This window comes from Triticum dicoccoides, chromosome 7B (genome assembly GCF_002162155.2).
Source record: "Triticum dicoccoides isolate Atlit2015 ecotype Zavitan chromosome 7B, WEW_v2.0, whole genome shotgun sequence".
NCBI lineage: Eukaryota > Viridiplantae > Streptophyta > Magnoliopsida > Poales > Poaceae > Triticum > Triticum dicoccoides.
Window position 1 is genome coordinate 514,367,968 of NC_041393.1, and position 8,875 is coordinate 514,376,842.

Here is an 8,875-nt window from a genome sequence, read left to right on the forward strand (position 1 = left end):
AGTCCGGGAGACACACGAGGTGTCCACGAGACAGGGGGGCGCGCCCAGTAAGGGTCGGCGCGCCCTCCACTGTTGTGGAGGCCTCGTGTCCTCCCCGGACTACTTCTTTCTACCTAAAATTCTTAAATATTCCAAAACTGATAAAAATGCCTTTAGAATTGTTTTGGAATCGGTTAACTTACCGTACCACATACCTATTCCTTTTCGAAGTCTGGAACATTCTCGAAAGTGTCCCTTATGTATTCCTCCGGGGTTACGGTTTCACTAGTATTGGTTTCAACATTGATAGTATTACCTGAAATATAATGTTTAATTCTTTGGCCGTTCACCACCCTCAGACTTGTGCCTTCGAAGTTGTTGATTTTTATGGCACCAGAACGATAGACCTCCTCGATAACATAGGGACCTTCCCATTTATAGATAAGTTTTCCTGCAAAAAATCTTAAATGAGAGTTGAATAATAACACATAATCACCTACGCTAAATTCACGCTTTTGTATCCTTTTATCATGCCAACGTTTGACTTTTTCTTTGAATAGATTGGCATTCTCATAGGCTTGGGTTCTCGATTCATCAAGTGAGATAATATCAAACAACCTCTTCTCACCGGCAAGTTTGAAGTCATAGTTGAGCTCTTTAATATCCCAATATGCTTTATGTTCAAGTTCTAGAGGTAAGTGACAAGCTTTTCCATAAACCATCTTGTACGGAGACATACCCATAGGATTTTTGTATGCAGTTCTATAGCCCACAATGCACTATCAATTTTCTTGGACCAATTCTTTCTAGATCTATTCATAGTCTTTTGCAAAATTAATTTGAGTTCTCTATTGCTCAACTCTAGTTGACCACTAGACTGTGGGTGATAAGGATATGCGATTCTATGATTAATATTATACTTAGCAAGTATCTTACGGAAAGCACCATGAATAAAATGTGAACCACCATCAGTCATAAGATATCTAGGGACTCCAAACCTCGGAAAAATAACTTCTTTAAGAATTTTAATAGAAGTGTTATGATCAACACTACTAGTTGGAATAGCTTCCACCCACTTAGTAATGTAATCAACAGCAACTAAAATATGTGTATAACCATTAGAGGCAGGAAAAGGTCCCATATAATCAAAGCCCCAAACATCACACGGTTCAATAACAAGAGAATAGTTCATAGGCATTTCTTGACGTCTACAAATATTACCAATTCTTTGACATTCATCACAAGACAAAACAAACTTACGAGCATCTTTGAAGAGAGTAGGCCAATAAAAACCGGATTGCAATACCTTATGTACAGTTCTGTCTCCAGCGTGGTGTCCTCCATATGATTCAGAGTGACACGTGCGTAGGATCTGTTCCTGTTCATGCTCAGGTACACAATGTCTAATAACACCATCTACTCCTTCTTTATAAAGGTGTGGGTCATCCCAAAAGTAATGTCTTAAATCATAAAAGAACTTTTTATTTTGCTGGTATGTGAAACTAGGTGTTATAAATTTAGCAACAATGTAATTAGCATAATCAGCATACCACGGAGCAGTACAAGAAGCATTAATGACTGCTAATTGTTCATCAGGAAAGCTATCATCAATAGGCAATGGGTCATCAAGAACATTCTCTAACCTAGACAAGTTGTCTGCAATGGGGTTCTCAGCTCCCTTACTATCAATAATATGTAAATCAAATTCTTGGAGAAAGAGAACCCATCTAACGAGTCTAGGCTTAGCATCTTTCTTTTCCATAAGATATTTAATAGCAGCATGATCAGTGTGAATAGTAACTTTGGAATCAACAATATAAGGTCTAAACTTATCGCATGCAAACACAACTGCTAAGAATTCTTTTTCAGTAGTAGCATAATTTCTCTGGGCAGCATCAAGAGTCTTACTAGCATACTGGATAACTTTCAATTTCTTGTCAACTCTTTGCCCTAGAACAACACCTATAGCATAATCACTAGCATCACACATAATTTCAAAAGGTAAATTCCAATCAGGTGGCTGAACAATATGTGCAGCGATCAAAGCTTTCTTAAGTATTTCAAATGCTTCTACACAATCATCATCAAAGACAAAAGGAATATCTTTTTGCAATAAATTGGTCAGAGGCCTAGAGATTTTAGAAAAGTCCTTAATGAACCTCCTATAAAAACCGGCATGACCAAGGAAACTTCTTATACCTTTTATGTCCTTGGGACATGGCATCTTTTCAATAGCATCAACTTTAGCTTTATCAACTTCAATACCTCTCTCGGAGATCTTGTGCCCCAAGACAATGCCTTCATTAACCATAAAGTGGCACTTTTCCCAATTCAATACGAGACTAGTGTCTTCGCATCTCTGCAAAACTCGATCAAGGTTGCTCAAGCAATCATCAAAAGAGGATCCATAAGCAGAGAAGTCATCCATGAATACCTCACTAATCTTTTCGCAGAAGTTAGAGAATATAGCCATCATACATCTTTGAAAGGTAGCAGGTGCATTACATAAACCAAAAGGCATACGTCTATAAGCAAAGGTACCGAAAGGGAAAGTAAAAGTAGTTTTTGATTGATCTTTCGCTGACACAGTATTTGAGAGAAACCAGAATATCCATCTAGAAAGCAGAAATGTGTATGTTTGGATAGTCTTTCTAGCATTTGATCAATAAAAGGTAAAGGGTAATGATCTTTCTTAGTAGCTTTATTTAATTTACGGAAATCAATTACCATCCTATAACCTGTAATAAGTATTTGCGGAATCAATTCATATTTATCATTAGGAACAACAGTAATACCTCCCTTTTTAGGGACATAATGGACAGGGCTTACCCATTCACTATCAACAACACGATAAATTATACCTGCCTCGAGGAGCTTTAGTATCTCCTTTCTTACCACTTCTTTCTTCTTGGGATTTAATCTTCGTTGAGGATCTCTAAATGGTTTGCACCTTCCTCCACTTTGATTTTGTGTTGACATAACATGGGACTAATGCGCTTGAGATCATCCAGAGTATATCTAATAGCAGTGTGGTGCTTCTTCAGAGTTTTCAATAATCCTTCCTCTTCCTACTCTGAAAGGTTAGCACTAATAATAACATGATATATTTTCTTTTCATCAAGATAAACATACTTAAGATTATCAGGTAATGGTTTTAACTCAAACACAGGATCTCCCTTGGGTGGAGGGGGATCCCCTAGAATTTCAACGGGAAGGTTATGTTTCAGAATAGGTTCCTGTTTAAGGAACACTTCATCTATTTTCCTTCTTTCTTTCATAAACATATCATTTTCATGGTCTAGCAAATATTGTTCTAGCGGATCAGTAGGAGGTACCACAATAGAAGCAAGACCAATTATTTCATATTTACTGGGTAATTCTTTATCACGGGGTTGTCTACGAAATTTAGCAAAGTTAAACTCATGAGTCATATTATCTAAGGCAATCGTAACAACATCCTTTTCGCAATCAATCTTAGCTTTAACAGTGTTCAAGAAGGGTCTACCAAATATAATGGGACAAAAGTCATCTTGTGGAGAACCAAGAACGAGAAAATCAGCAGGGTATTTGACTTTCCCACACAAGACTTCAACATCTCTAACAATCCCAAAAGGTTTAATAGTATCTCTATTGGCAAGCTTAATTGTAACATCAATATCTTCCAATTCAGCGGGTGCAATGTCATGCATAATTTCTTTATATAAATCATAGGGTATTGCACTAGCACTAGCACCCATATCACATAAGCCATGATAACAATGATCTCCTATTTTAACAGAAATAACAGGCATGCCTACAACAGGTCTATGTATCTTAGCATCTGGTTTTGCAATATTAGCAGCTCCATCATAGAAATAAATAACATGCCCATCTAAATTATCATCCAAGAGATCTTTAACTATAGAAATACTAGGTTCAACTTTGATTTGCTCAGGAGGTGTGTAAGTTCTAGTATTACTCTTACAAACAACAGTCGAATTTATAGCATGATCCTTTATCTTAACAGGAAAAGGTGGTTTCTCAACATAAGTAGTAGGAACAATAGGATCATTATAAGTGATAGTCTTTTCTTCAACTATAATAGGTGCAACTACTTTTGCTTCAATGGGAGGATTATATTTAAACCACTTCTCCTGAGGGAGATCAATGTGAGTAGCAAAAGATTCACAGAAAGAAGCTACTATCTCAGAGTCAAGTCCATATTAGTGCTAAATCCACGAAAAGTATCGGTATCCATAAAAGATTTAACACAATCAAACTTAGGTGTCATACCTGACTCCTTACCATTGTCAGAACCCCAATCTTCAGAGTTGCGTGTAATTCTTTCCAATAAATCCCATATGAATTCAATAGTCTTCAGCATATAAGAACCAGCACAGGAAGTATCGAGCATGGTGCGATCATTGAGAGAAAGCCGAGCATAATTTTTTTGAATAATTGTTTCTCTTGAGAGCTAATGATTGGGGCATGAATATAACATTGACTTAAGCCTCCCCAAGCTTTAGAGATGCTTTCTCCTTCGCGAGGCCAGAAATTATATATGTAATTACGATCACGATGAACAAGATGCATAGGATAGAACTTCTGGCGAAGTTCCAACTTCAGTCGTTTATAATTCCAAGATCCCGTATCATCACATAGCCTATACCACGTCAATGCATCTCCCTTCAAAGATAAAGGGAAGACCATCCTTTTGACAACATCATCGGGAATACCTGCAAGCTTAAATAATCCGCAAACTTCATCCACAAAGATAAGGTGTAAATCGGGATGCAATGTTCCATCTCCTGCAAATGGATTAGCTAGTAGTTTCTCTATCATACCCGAAGGAATTTCAAAGTGAACATTTTCAGTAGGTTCGGTAGGTTGAGGAGCAACTCTTTGCTCTACTGGTGGGGGCGAAGATGCCCCAAACAAGCCCCTCAAAGGATTAGTTTCCATAGTAACTAGTAACAGAAAATTTCAGCACACTATATAAATGTTTCCTTACCAAGTTCCACTCACCAAAAGCGCTACACTCCCTGGCAACGATGCCAGAAAAGAGTCTTGATGACCCACAAGTGTAGGGGATCTATCGTAGTCCTTTCAATAAGTAAGAGTGTCGAACCCAATGAGAAGCAGAAGGAAATGATAAGCGGTTTTCAGTAAGGTTTTCTCTGCAAGCACTGAAATTGTAGGTAATAGATAGTTTTGTGATAAGATAAATTGTAATGAGTAACAAGCAATGAAAGTAAATAAAGTGCAGAAAGGTGGCCCAATCCTATTTGTAGCAAAGGATAAGCCTGGACAATTTCATATGATGAGAAAAGCGCTCCCTAGGACACATGGGAATTATCATCAAGCTAGTTTCATCACACTCATATGATTCGCGTTCGGTACCTTGATAATTTGATATGTGGGTGGACCGGTGCTTGGGTACTGCCCTTACTTGGACAATCATCCCACTTATGATTAATCCCTATTGCAAGCATCTGCAACTACAACAAAAGTATTAAGATAAACCTAACCACAACATTAAACATATGGATCCAAATCAGCCCCTTACGAAGCAATGTATAAACTAGGGTTTAAGCTTCTGTCACTCTAGAAACCCATCATCTACTTATTACTTCACAATGCCTTCCTCTAGGCCCAAATAATGGTGAAGTGTCATGTAGTCGACGTTCACATAACACCACTAGAGGAAAGACAACATACATCTCATCAAAATATCGAACGGATACCAAATTCACATGACTACTAATAGCAAGACTTCACCCCATGTCCTCAGGAACAAACGTAAATACTCACAAAGCATATTCATGTTCATAATCAGAGGTGTAATAATATGCATTAAGGTTCTGAACATATGATCTTCCACCAAGTAAACCAATAAGTATCAACTACAAGGAGTAATCAACACTACTAGCAACCCACAGGTACCAATTTGTGGTTTTGGATACACGATTGGATACAAGAGACGAACTAGGGTTTTAGAAGAGATGGTGTTGGTGAAGATGTTGATGGAGATTGACCCCCTCCCGGTGAGAGGATCGTTGGTGATGACGATGGTGATGATTTCCCCCTCCCGGAGGGAAGTGTCCCCGGCAGAACAGCTCTGTCGGAGCTCTAGATTGGTTCCGCCAAGGTTCCCCCTCGTGGCGGTGGAGTTTCATCCCATAAGCTTGCCCGCGATTTTTTCCAGGGTAAAAGCCTTCATATAGTAGAATATGGACACCGGGGGGCCACCAGGGGGCCCAGGAGACAGGGGGCACGCCCAGTAGGAGTGGGCGCCCCCCTGGCCAGGGTGTGGGCCCCCTGAGGTGTTTCTTCCGCTCAATAATTCTTATTAAATCCAAAAATAAGTTTCTTTGAGTTTCTGGTCTTTTGGAGTAGTGCAGAATAGGTTTCCAATGTTTGCTCCTTTTCCAGCCAAAATTCCAGCTGCCGGCATCCCCCCTCTTCATGGTAAACCTTATAAAATAAGAGAGAATAGCCATAAGTATTGATATATAATGTGTAATAACAGCCATAATGCAATAAATATTGATATAAAAGCATGATGCAAAATGGACGTATCATGCGCGTCCCCACTTGCCTGTTAAAATCGCTTATTTTCCAAGCGCCATGATTGATGGCGCAGTTGGGTTACCCAGACCCGTATTGATGAGAATCCCGCAATAAGGGGACATGATCTCTGCTTCAACAAGACGTGCCAAGGAAACTGCCTCGCATTATGTGCAGTAGCCGGTTGTGAAAACGGTTCGAATAATGACCGAGTCGTGGCGTGATGTCACACTATAAAAAGTTGTTAGCAGATTAGATTTGTGGAATATTGTTCTCTCTACGGTGGTATGTGAAATTTGTTTTGCAGAGCCGGACACAATCCTCGTGTTCAAAATCTTCTATGGAGTATTCGGAGATGGAACCCGCCTTGCAATGCCAAAGACAATCTGCGCGCCAGACTCATCATCATTGAAGCCTGGTGCAGGGGCTACTGTGGGAGTCCTGAATTAGGGGGTATTCGGACAGCCGGACTATATACTTTGGCCGGACTGTTGGACTATGAAGATGCAAGATTGAAGACTTCGTCCTGTGTCCGGATAGGACTCTCCTTGGCGTGGAAGGCAAGCTTGGTGATTCAGATATGTAGATCTCCTTCTCGGTAACCGACTCTGTGTAACCCTAGCCCCCTCTGGTGTTTATATAAACCGGAGGGTTTAATCCGTAGGACAACAATCATAATCATCATAGGCTAGCTTCTAGGGTTTAGCCTCTACTATCTCGTGGTAGATCAACTCTTGTAATACTCATATCATCAAGATCAATCAAGCAGGAAGTAGGGTATCACCTCCATCGAGAGGGCCCGAACCTGGGTAAACATCGTGTCCCCAGCCTCCTGTTACCATTAGCCTTAGACGCACAGTTCAGGACCCCCTACCCGAAATCCGCCGGTTTTGACACCGATAGCGGGCTCAACACTTGGACCTCGCACGGACCCTAAAGCCCACAACTCTACTCGACCACAATTTGAATCCAGTGTCCTCAGATCCGACCTCATAGGTTCCTTCCCTTAAGTGCACGACCCCTTTGGTTCAAGTCATCTTGGTCGTAGTTCGGATCACCTCCGAACTTCACGGTTGGTAGCAGCCTCTAGCAAGTCATGCCGAACACCAAGCAGACTATGAAGCTGGTTAGGCGAACATGTACAACATGTCACACTTCTGTTCCCTTTGTCTCATGATATATGTTGTGGGGCTCAAGGCAAGATTGTCATCCTTGTGCTAGCCCGACCTCTTTCTCGTTCCAGTGATACCGACCACAAACCGGATTATCTCATAATCCTTGTCACATGGCCATGCTTATCCTGGTCGAATCACATGAGTGGCCCAGAGTATATCTCTCCTAATCGGAGGGGCAAATCCCATCTTGCTCGACCACATCTCGCGGCATGGGTCTGGACAAGCCCGAAACCTACCTTTATAACTACCCAGTCACGGAGTAGAGTTTGGTCGGCCCAAAGCAGGTCTGTCACCATCCCGAGTACATGCGTCAGCTCAGGTCTTAGGACATAGAACGTATGTTGTACTAGAGACTCACAGATGACATATCGCTGCGTCCCATAGTTGGGTATGTCCGACTCGGACCTTATCTCTACTCGAATTCGACTACGTCGAATCCCACCAGATCCTTCCGAGTCCATATTATCCGGTTAGCATCCAATGCTCCATGACTAGTGAGACCGAGCCATCCACCATGTCATATGCTAGTCTAGTCTGACGTGTGCACACACGTCACTTGCGACTAGGGATAATTTAGGATGTATCATACAACACAAGATCTCACAGACAAGTCACGTACTTGCCAACAAGTATCATTGATTACATCCAAGGACTATCTTTATTCATAAACACATAGGAAATATCATCATACATGCCTCTAGGGCATATCTCCAACATTGTCCCACTTGCACTAGATTCAATCTAATAGACATCGGATGCCCATAGCTCTAACGTGCCCCTCATGCTTGGGTTGTGGAAGAGGCTTAGTCAATGGATCTGCAACATTTGCATCCGTGTGAATTTTGCATAAGTCTACATCACCATTCTTTACGATCTTTCATATCAGGTGATATTTACGATCTATGTGTCTAACCTTGTGGTGATTCCTCAGCTCCTTGGCTTGTGCGATGGCACCAGAATTATCACAATAAAAGTCCAACGGTTTTACCGAGGCTGGGAAAATACCAAGATCATCCAGAAAATGCCAGATCCAAACAACTTCCTTTGCAGCTTCACAAGCCGCGATGTATTCGGCTTCTGTGGTAGAATCAGCCACTGTATCTTGCTTGGAACTCATCCAGCTCACTGCTCCTCCGTTCATGGCATACATGAATCCGTACTGTGATCGACAATCA